Source organism: Hypanus sabinus, chromosome 11 (assembly GCF_030144855.1).
Source record: "Hypanus sabinus isolate sHypSab1 chromosome 11, sHypSab1.hap1, whole genome shotgun sequence".
NCBI lineage: Eukaryota > Metazoa > Chordata > Chondrichthyes > Myliobatiformes > Dasyatidae > Hypanus > Hypanus sabinus.
The window spans coordinates 65,565,161-65,582,391 of record NC_082716.1 but is presented as its reverse complement, the minus strand read 5'-3'; the positions used below and the strand labels follow the sequence as shown (position 1 = coordinate 65,582,391).

Genomic DNA, 17,231 nt, shown 5'->3' with positions numbered 1-17,231 from the left:
CAATAGCTGCAAAAGTTTACAGGAAGGTTGACTGTTCCCACCAAGCCAGCTGAAATAAGCTTTGCTGAAATCATGAAAGTAACGCAGGGACATTTAGAACCAAAAACATTGTTGATTGCAGAACGTCTTAGGTTTCATAAGTGGAACCACAAGGGAGGGGAATTGATTTCAGCTTACATGGCCAAATTGAAGAAGATATTTGAGCATTGTCAGTTCAGCGATGAGCTTATTGATGCACAGACAGATCATTTAGTTTGTGGAATCTTTTAAGAAAGGATACAAAAATGGCTCCTAACTGAAGCAAACCTACTAGTTAAGAGCTGTTTAAATAGCTGTATCAATGGAAACAACACCCAGAGACACAAATGAGTTGCAGCCAGGAATGAAAGGAATGAACAAAACTGCAAAGGCTGGACAGAAAGCAGCCTGACCAAGCTAATAGTGCTATTTTTGTGCAGGGGCTGACGTACATCAGAGCAATGCATGTTTAAAAGTAAAACTTGTAGAAAATGCAACAAAGTAGGACACATACAAAGACACAAATAAATGGGCTGCAAGGGGCAGGGGGAGTTTGGCAGTATCTTTTTTACTATTTTCTGTCAGTTTGACTTTCTAAGTGCATTGAGTAAACACCCTTGCATGAAAGCGCTAAGCCTCTCAAAGTCCAACCTTATGTCCTCATCGCGAGAGGTAGAAATGGGCAAGGTCAGCCAACGTGGTTCTGGTGAAGCTGTGTAGGCCAATCCTCTGTTCAGTGCATGCAAAGGATTGCAGAAGTGTGGATGAACTCCAACACTGACTTCAGAGGATGATGGAGACGGGAAGTAATTGATTGCCTGTGCTCTAAAAGCCCAAGTAAGTAAGTGTGAAATGCTAAGAGACACCAGTCGTCTTTTCTTTGTTTGTAACCTACATATTGTAATGCATGGTCTCCTCTGATGAGACCTCTTGCATGGTGAAGGAGCAATGCCATATATTCAGTCTGGGTAGCCTCCATCCTGATGACATGAATGTCCATTTCTCCTTCAGGTAAATAAAAACTTTCCCTTCTCCTCCCCTCCTCTCATCAGCCCATCACCTCCCCTGATGCCTCTTCTCCTTCCCCTTCTGCTATGGTCCTCTCTCTTCTCCTTCTCCAGCCCTTTACCTTTCCCACCCACGTGGCTTCACCGAGCACCTTCTAGCTCTCTTCCTTCCTCTCCCTCCATCTTTTTATTCTGGAGTCTTTCCCCTTCCTTTCCAGTCCTGAAGAAGGGTCAGCCCATAATTGATGCTCCTGACCTGCTGAATTCCTCCAGCATTTTGTGTGTGTCGTTCGGAATTTTCAGTGACTGCATAATTTCTTGTGTTTATGATTTTTGTCACCGAGAGTTGGCAAGAAACAAGCAGTAAGAATATTTTGCTCACCAGGATTTCAAGCTTTCAGGCTTGGAGATGCAAGAAATGACCATGAGTGAAAATGAAACAATTTTACTACTTCAACAAGTTATGAAGGTATTGACAATCATCTTGAATGCAACAATGAAAGTGAAGATTTGGAGGATGCAATCATCTGAAATATTGTATGAAGGCAGCCCATTATCTGCACTATGAGTCTGCACTGATTTTGTTCATTCACAGTCAAACAAAAGAACACAGCAGATGAGTTCCTCTATTGTTCACTATTAGGTAATAATATACAGCTTTATAGTACTGTAAAGGTATTGGTTGGGTGACAGGGTGGAGATATGTCTCTACCAAAGGAGGTGTAAGGCATTCTTTCCCTTTACTAGCCTATAGGTCAAGGTGTAGCAGCTGCTTACCCCCAATCAGGGTCACATGAAGCAGTAGGAGCAGGTGGTGGATGGTTATGTGAGCAGCTGGTGCCTTTCACAAGTCCTAGTTATGCAACCACTAATGCCAGGCAGACAACTTCTGAATGACTGGGATCACCCGTCTTGTAAATACTCTGCCCAGAAGGCAATGGCAAACCACTTCTATAGAAAAATTTGCCAAGAAGAATCATGGTCATGGCACATAACCAAAGAGGGGTATTGGTAGTGTTCTACTTTGTTCTGTATTTCATTTAAATACATAAATTGTTACTCAGTTAAATGGCAATTTATCTTTTTTATGCATCTTTAACTACTCCAATGAAACTTCTGCTAACTGGGGCAGCTGCTTAATTGGATGAAAATGTACTGGTTGCAATGTGTCCCAATGAACCGGAATCCACTGTAGTGGAGGGAGAGGTTTCTGCCTGAAGGTCGATGACTAGCGGTATTCAAAAGGGATCTGCTCTGGGACCCGACTGTTTGTGATTTTTATGAATGACTTGCATGATGAAGTGGAAGATTGGTTTAGCATGTTTGCAGATGGCATGACAGTTGTCGTTGGATACAACAGGATATAGAGAGGATGCAGGGTTGGGCAGGGAAGTGGCTGATGGAGTTCAATTCAGAAAAGCATGCAGTGATACACTTTATAAGATCAAACTTGAAGGCAGAGTACGTCCAATGCCAGGATTCTTGGCATTGTGGAGGACCACAGAAATTCTTGAGTCCAAGTCCATAGATCCCATAAAGTTGCAGCACAAGTTGGTAAGTGGTTAATAAGGTGCACAGTGTGCTGGCCTTCATTGGTGTGGGGACTGAGTTCAAGAGCCACAGGGTAATGTTGCAGCTCTATAAAACTCTGGTTAGACCACACTGGGAATATTGTGTTTGTTTCTGACCCCCATAAGAAGGACGTGGAAGTTTTTGAGAGAGTGCAGAGGAGACTCACCAGGATGCTCCCTGAATTACAGAATATGTCTTATGAAGACAGATTGAGCAAGCCAGGGCTTTTCACTTTGCAATGACAGAGGACGAGAGGCAACCAGATAAAGATGAGCAAGATTAGGAAAGTCATAGGTAGAGTGGATAGCTAGCACCTTTTACCCAGGGCAGCAATGGCCAATACAAGAGAACACCCCTTTAAGGTGACTGGAGGAAAGTTTAGGGGAGATGTGTGAGTTCATTTTTACACAGAGTTATTTGTGTCTAGAACACTCTGCTGGGACTGGGGGTCAAAGCTGATACAATAGGGACATTGAAAAGACTCTTAGGCACACGGAAGTAAGAAAAATGGAGGGCCATGTACTGTGTAGGAGGGAAGGGATTGTTTTGTAGCTTGGTACAATACTGAGGGCTAAAACTGTGCTCTACTGTTTTATGTTCTACATTCTTTTTTTCCATTTTAGGCCTTGTCATTTTTGATTGCCGTGTCCTCAGACTTGATGTACTGTACTGATAAAAGGTTGTATTAAATATGGTTGTGTGAAACAAAGCAGATTTCATACACTGTGCCAGGGATTTGGAATCTCAATTAGTTTTCACTACATAATCCCATTTCCTCTCCACCCTACCTTCTCCCCATTCACCAAGCAATTGTTAATTTTTCTATGCCTTTCAAAACATTCTCTGTGGAACAGTTATGGCCTTTCTAAAAGCAATCAAGAGACACACCGGAATAAAACTGCAACAGTATGTAGTGATGATCTAATTAGCTGTACGCTCGATTTCTCACTAGTGCATGGCACTGCTCAAGAGTATTTTCCTGTAGGAATGGTCTTTTCTGCATGAGCATATTTAATCTGGGTAAAAAGGTAATATGGGATGCTTTAATTCACTATAATTGACACTGCTAATAGATGGCAAAGTATTATCATCTCAGATGAGTTGAATAGACCTAGAAATTGCATAATTCCAAACAGGGATTGTGCCATTTCAAATTATGTTAACTCAGTAATTCTACACAGACCTGTAAGTGTCTATGCACCTGGCTGGAAACTTATAATATTATTTTTCTGCAAGATTTTTGTTTTCCATGGAGTGAAGCTCCCTCAATGATGTTGTGTGTAAAATTCATTTGTAGTGAGATTTTCAACATCACTTGCCTAGCAAACAAAATTTCTTATTCTGAAAACATGCTTTGTGCTGGAGATCTGTGACCTCCAGTGACTTCAGAAACAAACTCACATTCTGACTGCTTTGCCAGTCACTTTCAGTCTCAAGGCCGTTCCAGGCTGCTGCTGCTGATCTCTGCCATATTCCACCATTTGCTGCATTCTTCTTCAATAGGGAAGCCATCCAAACTCCAAATTCAAGCATCTATGCACTTTTCCTTCAGCGCAAAGGAACAAACAGAGCAGAGGTAGATATTTTCCAGCAAAGCAAGCTTCCTAAACTGCAACTGTGCACAAATCGCACTCAAATATTATTTATTCCGCATGGAACTCTCCCTCCACATCTAATGCAAGAAGAGCCTGGATGTAGCCCCCAAGGCTCTCTCTGACCCCCTTGCTCAAACAATTTGCTGATAGATGGCTCTACTCTTAATCAGCCCATTCTAGTCCAACTGAACTGGATGTGCTGGAGCTTTTGGAAAGCATCAAGTTGGATATCACCAGGACCGGATAAGATAAACACCAGGTTACTGTGGGGGGTGGAGGAGGAGATTGCTGAACCTCTGGTGATAATATTTGCACTGTCAATGAGGACGGGAGAGGTTCTGGAGGATTGGAGGGTTTCAGATGTTGTTCCCTTATTCACAAAAAGGAGTAGAGATAGCCCAGAAAATTATAGACCAATTATAGACTAATCTTACTTCAGTGGTTGGTAAGTTGATGAAGAAGATCCTGAGAGACAGGAATTGTGAACATCTGGAGAGGCATAATATGATTAGGAATAGTCAGCATGGCTTTGTCAAAGGCAGGTCGTGCCTTACGAGCCTGATTGAATATTTTGAGGATGTGACTAAACACATTTGATGAAGGTAGAGCAGTCGATGTAGTGTATATGGATTTCAGCAAGCCATTTGATAAGGTACCCCATGCAAGAATTGAGAAAGTAAGGAAGAATGGGATCCAAGGGGACATTGCTTTGTAGATCCAGAATTGGCTTGCCCATAGAAGGCAAATAGAGGTTGTAGATGTGTCATATTCTGCTTGGAGGTTGGTGACCAATGGTGTGACTCGGGAATCTGTTTTGGGACCCCTACTCCTTGCGATTTTTAGAAATGACCTGGATGAGGAAGTGGAGGGATGGGTTAGTAAATTTGCTAATGACACACAGATTGCGGATGTTGTGGATAGTGTGGAGGGCTGTCAGAGGTTACAACAGGACATTGATAGGATGCAAAACTGGGCTGAGAAGTGGCAGACGGAGTTCAACCCAGATAAGTGTGAGGTGGGTCATTTTGGTAGGTCAAATATGATGGCAGAATATAGTATTAATGGGAAGACTCTTGGCAGTGTGGAGGATCAGAGGGATCTTGGGGTCCTAGCCAATAGGACACTCAAAGCTGCTGCGCAGGTTGACTTTGTGGTTAAGAAGGCATACAGTGCATTGGCCTTTATCAACCAAGGGACTGAGTTTAAGAGCTGGGAGGTAATGTTGCAGCTGTATAGGACCCTGGTCAGACCCCACTTGGAGTATTGTGCTCAGTTCTGGTCGCCTCACTATAGGAAGGATGTGGAAACTATAGAAATGGTGCAGAGGAGATTTTCAAGGATGTTGCTTGGATTGGGGAGCATGCCCAATGAGAGTAGGTTGAGTGAACACGGCCTTTTCTCCTTGGAGCAATGGAGGATGAGAGGTGACCTGAAAGAGGTGTATACGATGATGAGAGGCATTGATCGTGTGAATAGTCAGAGGTTTTTTCCCAGGGCTGAAATGGCTAACACGAGAGGGTACAGTTTTAAGGTGCTTGGAAGTAGGTACAGGGAAGATGTCAGGGGTAAGTTGTTTGTTTTTTTTGCGCAGAGAGTGGCAAGTGCGCAGAATGGGCTACCAGCGACAGTGGTGGAGGCAGATACGACCGTGTCTTTTAAGAATCTCCTGGATAGGCACATGGAGGGCTATAGGTAACCCTAGGCAATTTCTAAAGTAAGTACATGTTTGGCACAGCATTGTGGGCCTAAGGGCCTGTATTGTGCTGTAGGTTTTCTATGTTTCTGTGAACTCTGGGGGCACTTTACACCCTCGATCATTATGGTATCTATTCAGGAGGTAGAGACAGCAATTACAGCTGGAAGTGTGCCTCCCCTTGAATTACAGCATCTCCCTACCAGAGCAGTTCCTGAGATCAACCACACTTAGAATCTAAATGGTTGCAACCATGAGAACTTGCAGAAGGTCAGTGAAATGGTATGCACAGAAAATAACACAACATGGATGTTGAAGCCATGTATCTATTTATTGTCTGTATTGTGCTTGTGTTGTGCACCCTCACTCTGGGTTCAGGTAGTTTGTCAAGTGGGTTTGGGTGGCAGTAGAAATAAATGAATGTAGTCACCTGTTTACCCGCATGGGTGGGGGTGAGTAGGAAGAGCATTTTTTTTTACTAATTGCTTGTCTTTGTTCGAATTTGATCCAGTTATGCTTGTCTCGGTTGTTTTCGTTTTACATGAATTATGGAAGGGTCGAATGATTTTATTGCTGGTTTGTAACAAAGGATTAAACATACTTTTTTTGACTTGGTATTCAGTGAGTTGGAAGAGCATCATACAGTGGGATACTCCCTCACTCAGCCTCTCAGCGATTTTTAGTTTGCTTTCAGGTAGTCACTACAATGGCATTACACCAACACCACAACAGCCACATTTCCATGCGTTGACTGTCTTTGTGGGGCAGCCACTGCAATAGGCTGGCACTCAGCACTCCTTTAACAAGAGTTTCAAGGCAATACAACTGAAATTCTAACTTTTTAATTTTCTTGTGCAATTTGCGTTGAATCATAAAGAACATTTTTCTGAGAATCTGGATGTTTAATTTGTGATCCTATTAACCTTGATCACAACACCATTAACAGTTAGGAAAATATACACTTGAGAAATTCAATTTCTTAACAACATTTTATCTCCTTGTGTTTCCTCTTCATTGGTCATGGCACCACTCTAATGATCAATCCTTAGACAGTGAGACTCAGCAGGCTAGCTGCCTGCTGAGCAAATCACAGCCAGACCCAATCAAACCCTCATCCAAATTCTCTCCTGGCAAATTACTCTCCCCTTAATTCGGCTGCAAAGAAGGTTCCTGAGATTTGCATTCAAGGTTTTTCTTCTTGAAAAACAAAAGACAAAGTGCTAACTGCTAAAGAATATTTAGCTGTTCCTCAGCTGAATGGCACTGATGTATCATGGGATACTACCCCCAGCGACAGACACAATCACAATTCAGTTAACCGTATCACGGCTCACAGAGAAAGATCAAGCTCAAGCATCAGTTATGATGGGCTCTGAGGTACTTCATGAAGGTATTTGAAGTTACACATGACAATTCAATTAATAGATGTAATGCTGTTTTTGTTAATGTTCACTGATATTTAAATTTTACATTGCCCAGTAGAAATTTCAAGTACTAAAAATATTATACCTTATTTTTTCTCATATATCATCTTGATTGGAGATGAAATAAGGACAGGAGATACGTGATCACTAAGTAAGTGAGTTTTTCTTATGGCCCCTGCTGGGTGATAACTGGAAAACCCAAAGTCCTGCCACTGTATCACCTATAGGGATACACATTACTGCACAAAATATGGATTGTTATGATATTTTCAGTAACAAGTTTTTCAAAGCAGCTTCCAATGGAACACAGGCCCCATATTACAAATGTGTTGTAGTATCTATTGAGCATAAATAATTAAACATGTTCTGTGCAACCTTCTATTCTATAGAAAAAAAATCCCTCAAAAACATACAAGATAATAATCTGGAGATCCCAACTTACCGCTGTTCATAATCTACCACACAAATACAACACAATTTAAAAATAAAAATCACCTATTCAAAATTCACCCACCCTCTGGAATCACCATCATGTGGAATGACTAACTGTCGTGTTACTACGGCGTTTTCTTTATGACTATGTTTTAAACTCACTTTATACAAACTTGCTATGAATTGGAATTCAGAAATGAATTATGCTTATGAATCTAACTCATCCTTGCTCCCCACACTTGATGGCAAGCTGCAAATACTGCACATAGGTATTTCACCACAAAATACATCTCACTTGTTGCACACAGGGATAAATGAGACCCTGATGTACTGTCAGAAGTCAGCTACCTACATTCAGGTTAACCAGAATGATTTGCCTGCTTTACATTCCAACATCAACACTTTTCTATTGTAAAACTCTTTCCAGAATTGTGCCAATGCCCAGGACTTGTCTTTAGTATGCAAAATACAGATGCACGGACTCACAAAGTAGAGTTTTGAAGGGGCCAACCACCACTTACTGCCCCATGCAAGTATACACAGGAAGCATTACCAATTTAAAACTCCAAGTTGCTAGGCAAAAAGAACTAATGATGAAAATGAATCAATTATGCTATTGTGCACTTCAGTGTTTAAGGATGAATTACTTAAGTTATTTTAAGAATTCAAAATAAAAAAGCACACATTACTGACCAACTCAGAGAACTCCCCTGGAGAGAATGTTACTTCGCCACATAGAGCATTCTTTTTATAAACCGGAGCATGGGAATGTTATAGTTTACTGAAACTGTTTATCAAAGATCTGGTCCCCAAATTTTACCAGAATCATTCATTATGCATATCCAAATTACACAGAATTACTCTGCAAAGAAAGTAACTGCTTATCGAACCCTTCATTATTTTGCTCAGATTCCTCTCCAACCTGAAGATCCTAGCTGAGATTTTTTTTTTCCACACAACATTGGGGAAAGTGGGACTGTGCAACCGAAAATAGGCTTCACCTGTGGCAGAGCAAAACTGGATCAATTTTGGGCAGAAAATTCAACAACTAGTTTTCCATTGGGATTTTCATTATCAATATAAAAAAGATTCCAGCATAAATCTCCTCGAAATGATGTCAATAATACTGCCGAGGCCAGTGGCTGTCTTCAATGTGATTTTCAACTTTTCTGAACTCTGTTTATTTACTGTAAGTAAATGGATGATAGATGTCACAAAGATCACAAGTGGGCACATGAAAGTTGTTGGAGGTGGCATACAAGGGATCCTCACGCAAGACACACACACACACACACACCCACCCCTTCACTACAGGGTCTGTTACGATGTCAGCTGTCAGTGATGGCACACTTTGTCCATTAAAAGAAAAACCTGTAATTATATAATGCTGTTCATAATCTCATGGAATGTTTTACATAAATTATGGTTTAACTATGATGAGAATGCATCTGGTCTTCTGATTTTCACTTTGTTAACCTGGCATGGCTTCTTTCCTTACCAATCTTTAATTGCCCCAATAAAATTTAAATATCTTTTCTTATGTGATTTCTAAGCCACTTCAGAGGGCATTGAAAATCAATCAACCATATAATTGATCGGAGCCACGTACAACTTAATCTAAGCTTGTGACCGATTCCCTCCCTTCACAGAAGTTGATTTTTTAAATGACATCAGCACATTTTTTTAATTGAATTTTCTTACTTTGCTGCATTAACTTGCTAATGAGCTAGTAGGGACTTCAAGTTTATTTATCGACTATCATATCCAAGCACTTCCTATTGTGCGGTCGCTAGAGTTATACTTTTCCAAAATGGCATTCTTTGAAGTCTTGGGAGCTTTCCCCTCCTCTGATCTACCTTCATATTCTTCAGCTTCCTTTTTCCCTACTGCCCCCCACCCCCCATCCATCCCAGTACACCCCTCTCTCAGCTAAGCTATGAAAATAAAGTGTGCGAGAAGAGAACATCTGCCAAAGGTCGCATGGCGGAATCGTGCTATCAGCCCCCCGATTGTTTAAACAATGGTTTATTCAAACTTGTATGAATTTCCTACCTGATGATTAAAGTCTATTTAAGTATGAGCTTAGTGGAAAGTAGTTAAATTTAGCCCAGAAACCACCATTTAGGCTCACACAAATCAGAAAAGTATCAAGTTTAGTTCTTTGCCTGCATCTCTTAACTGGGGTCCGCTGTTGAGACAGCAAGTGAGCTTTTGCAATGATTTCAGGACATGGAGAAATAGATAAAATATTAGCTCAGAGTCGTATCATCCAACACGGCTAGGCTGAATGGAAACTGAAGCAAAAAACGCAGATTACTGAGTGATCTGCGGTGTTTTGTGTATGAGGAAGTACTGATACACAACATAGATAGGGCAGTAGTAGACCAAGATGACACTAGGCAAGCCAGAGGCCTGGGTGAAGATATGGCAGATGAATCTTAAAGCAATGATGAAGAAAGTAACACATTTTGGTATGAAGAATAAGGCACAACATTACGTGCAAGGTGATCAAGTTTCCAGGTAGAAGGATCTCAAACCCTTGCAGAAAGTTTGAGAAAGAAAGATCATGGATTTCAAATGATTGAGTAAGAGACCAAAGGAGATACGATGGGAAGTTTTGGATCTGGAATGTTCACTTTCGAGGAAACTCAAAATCAGATTCAATTTTGGAAATAGCATCAATATTATAGGGAGATAGCCAGTCTAAAGCAAAGTAAGAATCTACACTTACAAAAAGAAAGCAGGTGCTTGATAGACTGAATGGCATCATTCTGTATTGAAACACTTACATCTTTAACCACTGGACTGAAAAGTACAAATGGACAGAGCAAACTCAGCTGCGATGCCAAAGAAGTTGCTTCGCAGATTTTGCACATGGAGAATCAGCCAGCGGGCAAGGAATCAGAAGCTTATTGGTGTTTACACTCCAATTATCTCTTCTGGACAAGAGGAAGCAAAATCATCTTCTCAAGCTCACACAAAGCCTAAAATTATAGGGCATAGATTAAAGTTGAGGGGGGAAAGATTTAAAGGGCAAGCCTTTCCAATGCAGGGGATGCTGGGTTCATGGAACAAGCTGCCAATGGAAGCTGTACAGGCAGATGAAATCAGTGTCTAAAGTTCAAAATGACCGAAAGCAGCCAAATGGGTGTAACCTAGAGCAGCATGGATGAGTTGGGCTGAAGAGCTCATTTCCATGCTATTATTATGTATAGCAAAATAAAAGTTACTCATTCAAAAAATGGCATTTTAGGTTCATCACACCTATGGAGTCACTGAACTCAGCTCTCGGATGTCATAACTATCGCCACTTGCCAACAAATCTCATTTCGTGATACCATGTCTTCAGCCTAGAAATTATACTCACAGTATCCTACTGTAGCAGTGTACAGGAAGATGTGAATTTATGATGCCAAGTTCTGGTTAAATAACGCTTTTTTTTAGGTCCAAGAACAGCATTTTCAGATCAGTCTTATTTGAGATTCAGGGAGCCCAAGGGAGAAGAGCACAGGTGCAACACGAGAAAGCAATCATCCGCAACTCCAAAGCCTAATGAAACAACGCTACAAAATTAGAAAACACACGAGCCTAACAGTCAAGAAAAACAATGTACCGCAAGAAAGGCAGATTATGTTCCAAGCCACAGTTACACAACTACCAATGCAATACATTCTCACGGATACCATGCAGTGTTATTGTCATTTGATAGATGCAAGGAGTTACGTTGAATATTCTTGAGCATTCATTACCTCCGCCTTGTTAAATGCGCCTGTTGTAGTGAAACTATACAACAGAGACAGAGAGAGAGCCAGAAAGTGAAAATATGGGAGCAGGAAGACGGTTAGGATCACCTTTAATATTTGATGTTATTCAGTTATTATTCTGTGGAAAAAGTACATTAGACACAGGCTATCAGTGATGCCTAGCTACACCAACCCACCCTACGGTATGTTAGCTCACACTTGCCACATGTGGCAAATATATTTGAATGCACTGTAACATGATGGAAGATCCCTAGTTTGACAGCTATTCATGGATTCTGTTAAAGTTACTGTTTTATAGATTTGTTGAGTATGTCCACAAGTAAACTAATCTTAGGATTGCACATGATGATGTAGATGTAACTTGATAATAAAATGCACTTTGAACTTTGGATCAAGGTAAAGTAAACAATTTGCAATTGTGGACACTTCACCTTCAGGAAGTGAAGTGAGCAGGGAAAATGTTCGAGAAAATATAGATAATTTTCTTTAAATAAATGCTGATGATCAATGGACTGATTATTTACTTTCAAGTTGTCGGGATTGTCCATACATATAATCACTTGTGTTGTGTTTGTTTGCCTATAACAACAGATGAGAATCAAAGCAGGAGATAGGACAAGCCAGAACTCAAAATAAGTAAAACCATGCAAATACAAAAATCTCAAAACCAATCAGCATATGTCAAAGCATGACTTTTTAACTGGTTTACCCAAGAATATTTGAGATGCTGATAGGAACAATGACCAATCGGTGAAAGTCAGCTTGGATTGGTTGTCAGCTGACCAATAGGCATTGGTTGTTTCAGCTTGTTGTAACACCTCTCTCTCGAAGATGATTATCTATAGCAATTGAACCAGGGGTTGATTTGGATTGGAACAACTGGCTTACACTGGCTATTAGTACCTCTTGGTGGTTGCAGGCCATCACTTTTCAGTGGTATTTGTTTTGGCCTCTTGTTCCAGAACATTCTCCCCTGTGCTCTGTGTCCAGCCAGGACAAATGAGACCCTGCTCGCAGTGCCAAATGTTGTGATGGAAATGAGACAGATTCTTTGGGTCTCAAAGGCAAGAGCTCTGGAGACACAGTTTTAATAATAAGGAATTTATTTTCAAGGGGGGGAGAGCTTGTGAACAACACAAGTGCACAATATTTGCATAAATGCGCTTAGAATAGACAAGCGTGGGAAAAGTTGGGAGAGCAGTACAATACACGGGAAAACAGTGTGGGGACAGAGTACAAGTACACATACAAGCAAGGGAAAAGTAAACGAAAATTTGTTTTGGATGGGGAAAATTGAACACTTCCAGCAGTAGATGAAGGTCTAGCTCTGTGTTTGAAAATTTGTTGCATCTTTGGGAGCACTAGGCCTCAATCGGTAGATGTGGTGATGCCTGTGAAGCCTGTCTATGATAAGTTTGTAGGGCATTTGATGATCTGATCTGGTACCCAGGAACTTTGCCCATTGCAAAACTGTCTGGCCCACAATGCAGCTCCAGGCTTTAATGACTTCACCCTTCACTATCTTTGTGCCTCTGGCCATCCACTGTCTCAGATATTGGATATTGGATTGCATCCAACCCTGTACACAGTTTTCTTCCCAAAAGTACTTCAGCTGTAAACTTCCCTGTGAGGCCTGGATGTGCTGTAATTCAATTTGTCTGCAGAGATGTGTTGGGAGTCTTGACCGATGCAGCTTCTCCTTTTGACTTCAGAAACGACTGTTTGAAGGCATCCAGAAACCATCTCTGCTTGACCATTGGACTGTGGATGATATGGAGGTGAGTGGATGTGGATTATTCCACTGTTCTGGCAAAGTGCTGTGAATGGAATTAAATGCCATTGTTATAAACAAGAATTTCTGGCATCCCAGAGCAGCTGTTGAATCGTAGCCTCTGCCATTGTTGACTTACTTCAGGCCATTTGGAATAGGTATCAACCAGGACAAGGTCAACTGGGTCAGAGAAGTCAAAGTGAGCTCAATTCCAAGGTCTGGTATCCTGCAGCCATGGTTACAGATTGGCTCGACTTGGATTCTTTGGCACTGGGTACACTGCTTGCATACCAACGTGCCCAGCCAGTGCACAGTTACTTGCCAGAGCTTTCATTTGATGACCACAGAGGAATTATTTCAGTACTTTCAGTTGAGGTGTTTGTAGAATCACTATTTCATTTCCAAGCATTAGACTGGAGTCCACAGTTGAGAGCAATGTATAACGTCGTTAAAAGGGTTCGACTTCTTCTTCAGCCTTGACCAGTCATCCATCAATGAGGTATCTGGACATACACTGAAGAGGATCCGCAGCGGTTTCTGCTCTGATCTTGTCGACTGTGACAAGGATGAGGTCCAGGCATTGGCATAATTTTGTCTGACCCATGCCTATCAGAGCAAATTGTTGAAATAAACAACAACACCACCAAAGCCACTCAACGAGTCCATAAGTTGGTGGAAAAATGAAGTAGCCACTTCTACCCCATAAATTTTACAAATACTGTAAATATTTTATACCTTCTACCTGGAGGCTGGCTTCAGTCAAGCCATCTTTGAAAAGTAGTGACCACCGTTCAATCGTGCAAGTAGATCTGCTGGTACCAGTAATGGGGTCAGGTGCGTCTCCAGAGAGACATTAAGACCAGGTGGGAAGTCTGCATGCAGCCTCACTACTTTCGTGACAATGACTGTCAGAGCTGCCCACCGTGAACAGTTGACAGCTTGCTGCAGGTGATCTAGCTCTTACTCAATGACTGGTAAGCCTGCATATAGTACTGGTCTTTTGGTACAGGAGACTGGCTTTAGGTCTGAATGGAGATGGAGTTCTGCTTGCTGTCTGGTACAGCAACCTAAACACTCATGACACACGGCTGCATAGCACTGGTGCAGTTGTATCCACACACTGATGGTGGTGTGGCATCGACTGACATGGTCTGAATGGCCTACGTCTTCATACGGCCCTCATCCAGAGGTGAAGCTTGTCCATCCAGTCAATACCAAGCCCATTCCGATCTGACTGGTCCGTTAGGTAACACACACTATTGACTTGGTTACTGTTCAGCTTCACCACTCAGTGCAATTGGCCAATCAGCTGGAGTGTTCCACCTGATGAACTGTGGGTGGTGTGAGGAGTTGATTTGACTGGTGAGACCCAAGTGCCCACCACATCCATTTGGAGATAATGGTGATGTCTGATGCCATATAGAGTTGCAGCTTGACCAAAAGATTGTTGATATATCCATTGACATATCATCTCCTGGGAGCAAAGTCAACTTTGAATGTGACCATTAACTTCTTGTAGATTTTGCTGGCTTTTGAAACTTCTTGTCCTTGTGTTTCACTGGCCTAGAAGAGAGTGAGGGATAGCAAAAGCCCTTGTGATCGTGCATTGGCATTTCTTATATTGACAGTTCCTTGTGTAATGCCACACATCACAGTTCTAACAAGCTGTGCCTGGCTGCTTGGAGATATGCTGAGTGATGATGTCTGGGCCACGGGAAACTGCACTGACATGGTTCTGTTTGACCAGGTCGGAATCATTTTTCAGGATGATCAAACGCTGACATCCTTCAGTGACAGCTTGTACATAAGAACATAAGAAATAGGAGCAGGAGTCGGCCATCCGGCCCATCGAGCCTGCCCCGCCATTCAATAAGATCATGGCTGATCTGTCCGTAAACTCAGCTCCATCTACCTGCCTTTTCCCCATAATCCTTAATTCCCTTACTATGTAAAAACCTATCTAACTGTATCTTAAATATGTTTAGTGACAAAGCCTCAACTGCTTCCTTGGCAGAGAATTCCACAGATTCACAACTCTCAGGGAAAAACAGTTTCTCTTCATCTCCGTGCTAAATCTTGAAGCACTGTCCCCTAGTTCTAGTCTCACCTGCCAATGAAAACAACTTTCCTACTTCTATCTCATTTATTCCTTTCAAAAATTTTGTGTGTTTCTATAAGATCCCCTCTCATTCTTCAGAACTCCGGGGAGTATAGTCTCAGGTGATTCAATCTCTCCTCATAGGTTAACCCCTTCATCCCTGAAGTCTGGCCAGGACCTGAAGTCCACAAATAAACATCAGATGTTCGGACTTGTGATTCAGTCATGTTACCCAGCTTGAACTTTTCATATTCACTATTAATGACATGGGCATATGCGATGAAGCCATTGATATTGTGTTTAATGAGTTTTACGCAATGGTAGTGAACGTTGAAGAGAGATGACTGCTCTCCAAAAATGCCTGTTAGCTGTTGGGCAGTTTCATCAAACAGTAGGTCATGCGGTTTTTAAAGGCAGAATGAAGTTGAAATAATGGTCGTGTTTAGCAGTACCCTACTTTTGGAACAAATTGTGTGTCTTCCAGGAGTCATGTTTACTGGCAAACTTTACCCAGAATATACCTTCATAATAGTTAAATACAGCTCGTGGATCAGCATTGAACTGAAAGTTGGTCATGGACACAACAGCTGACTCACATGAGTTCTGCTTAGTGTTTGCTACCAACATCATTGCACTCACTGATAACCTGCGGGTCACGATTTCAATTAACTTCAAATGGGCCACCTCAGATTGAGCTTGCTGCCATTGTAGAATTGCATGCAAGTCTTCTACAGAAATTAGCATGTCGATATTAGCATGTCCTGTAGCTAATTTCTTGTGTTCACTCACCTATAACTACTGATGAGACCCGAAACCAGGAGACAGGATAAAGCTGGAACACAAAATAGCCTTTTATTCAGAAAAACCATACAGCTACCAAAACTGCCAAAGTCAACAGTGCATCCCAAAGCATGACTGTCTAAATAGTTTACTCAAGAATATTTGAGGTGTTGATCGGAACAATGATCAATCAGCCTGGGATTAGTTGTCATGACCAACAGGCGTTGGTTATTTTGCCTTGCCGTAACATCTTTTTAATTTATAACATATAAAATACTTATCGTCTATTCATTTATGATGGTGGTCTTTTTTTTTCCAGCTGAGTTACATAACAGAGATTACGGACTGGAATAAAGACTACTATGCTTTGAGTGGTGAATAAAAACCTACTTAATCCTGTTTCCTTTAAGGTCAAAGTTGATTGTATTGTCATAGGTACAAATACACCTAAGCAAAAGAGAAGTGAAGAACTTACTAGCAGCAGCATAACAGACACATTGTATCAGATATGTGGCATTCGAAGAAAAACAAACATATACTTTACACTATTTTTACAAGAAAGAACACAATTAGAACAAATGAAGTCCACTATAGTGCAAAGTGATCAGAGTGGTCACAGGGTTGCGATACTGAATTAATAGTTAGAGTTGCGTACGTTAGTTCAAGGACGGAATGGTTGTAGGGAAGTTGCTCTTCTTCACCTTTTTCTTATTCAAGAGTTGTGATTTAAAGTTCAGAACATTAAGTTGTGACTGAGAAGGAAGCATCCCCACCTCAAGCCTTAAGGCTTATGTCCTGCTCCAGAGGCTCGAGGAGATATAGACAGCAACTCCACTGCAAGACGGAAGGAATGCTACACAGTTAGAGGTATCAGTTTTCAAATATTAAACTCAGGCTGTCTGCTCACTCAGGTGACAAAAATATCACATGGTATTACTACAGCTAAAGGCAGAAGTATTATTTTTATTGTTTTAAGACCACAAGACACAGGAGCAGAATTTCAGCCATGCAGACCATTGAGTCTCCTTCACCATTCCATCATGGATGACTTATTATCCCTGTCAACCCCATTCTCCC

At 41.4% G+C, this 17,231-nt stretch overlaps 1 protein-coding gene across 9 annotated transcripts in view; it reads right to left on the bottom strand.

Moving 5' to 3' along the window:
• Positions 1–17,231, bottom strand: part of LOC132402052 (KN motif and ankyrin repeat domain-containing protein 4-like) — a 113,637-nt gene that overhangs the window by 74,582 nt on the left and 21,824 nt on the right. Inside the window, exon 1 of one of the 9 annotated variants that reach the window (XM_059984571.1) lies at positions 16,928–16,976. The exons of the other annotated variants lie outside the window; for them this stretch is intronic. The gene's annotated coding sequence lies outside the window, so the exon portion shown is untranslated. Of the gene's footprint in view, positions 1–16,927; positions 16,977–17,231 lie in introns of those variants that run through there. 9 annotated transcript variants of the gene reach the window in all.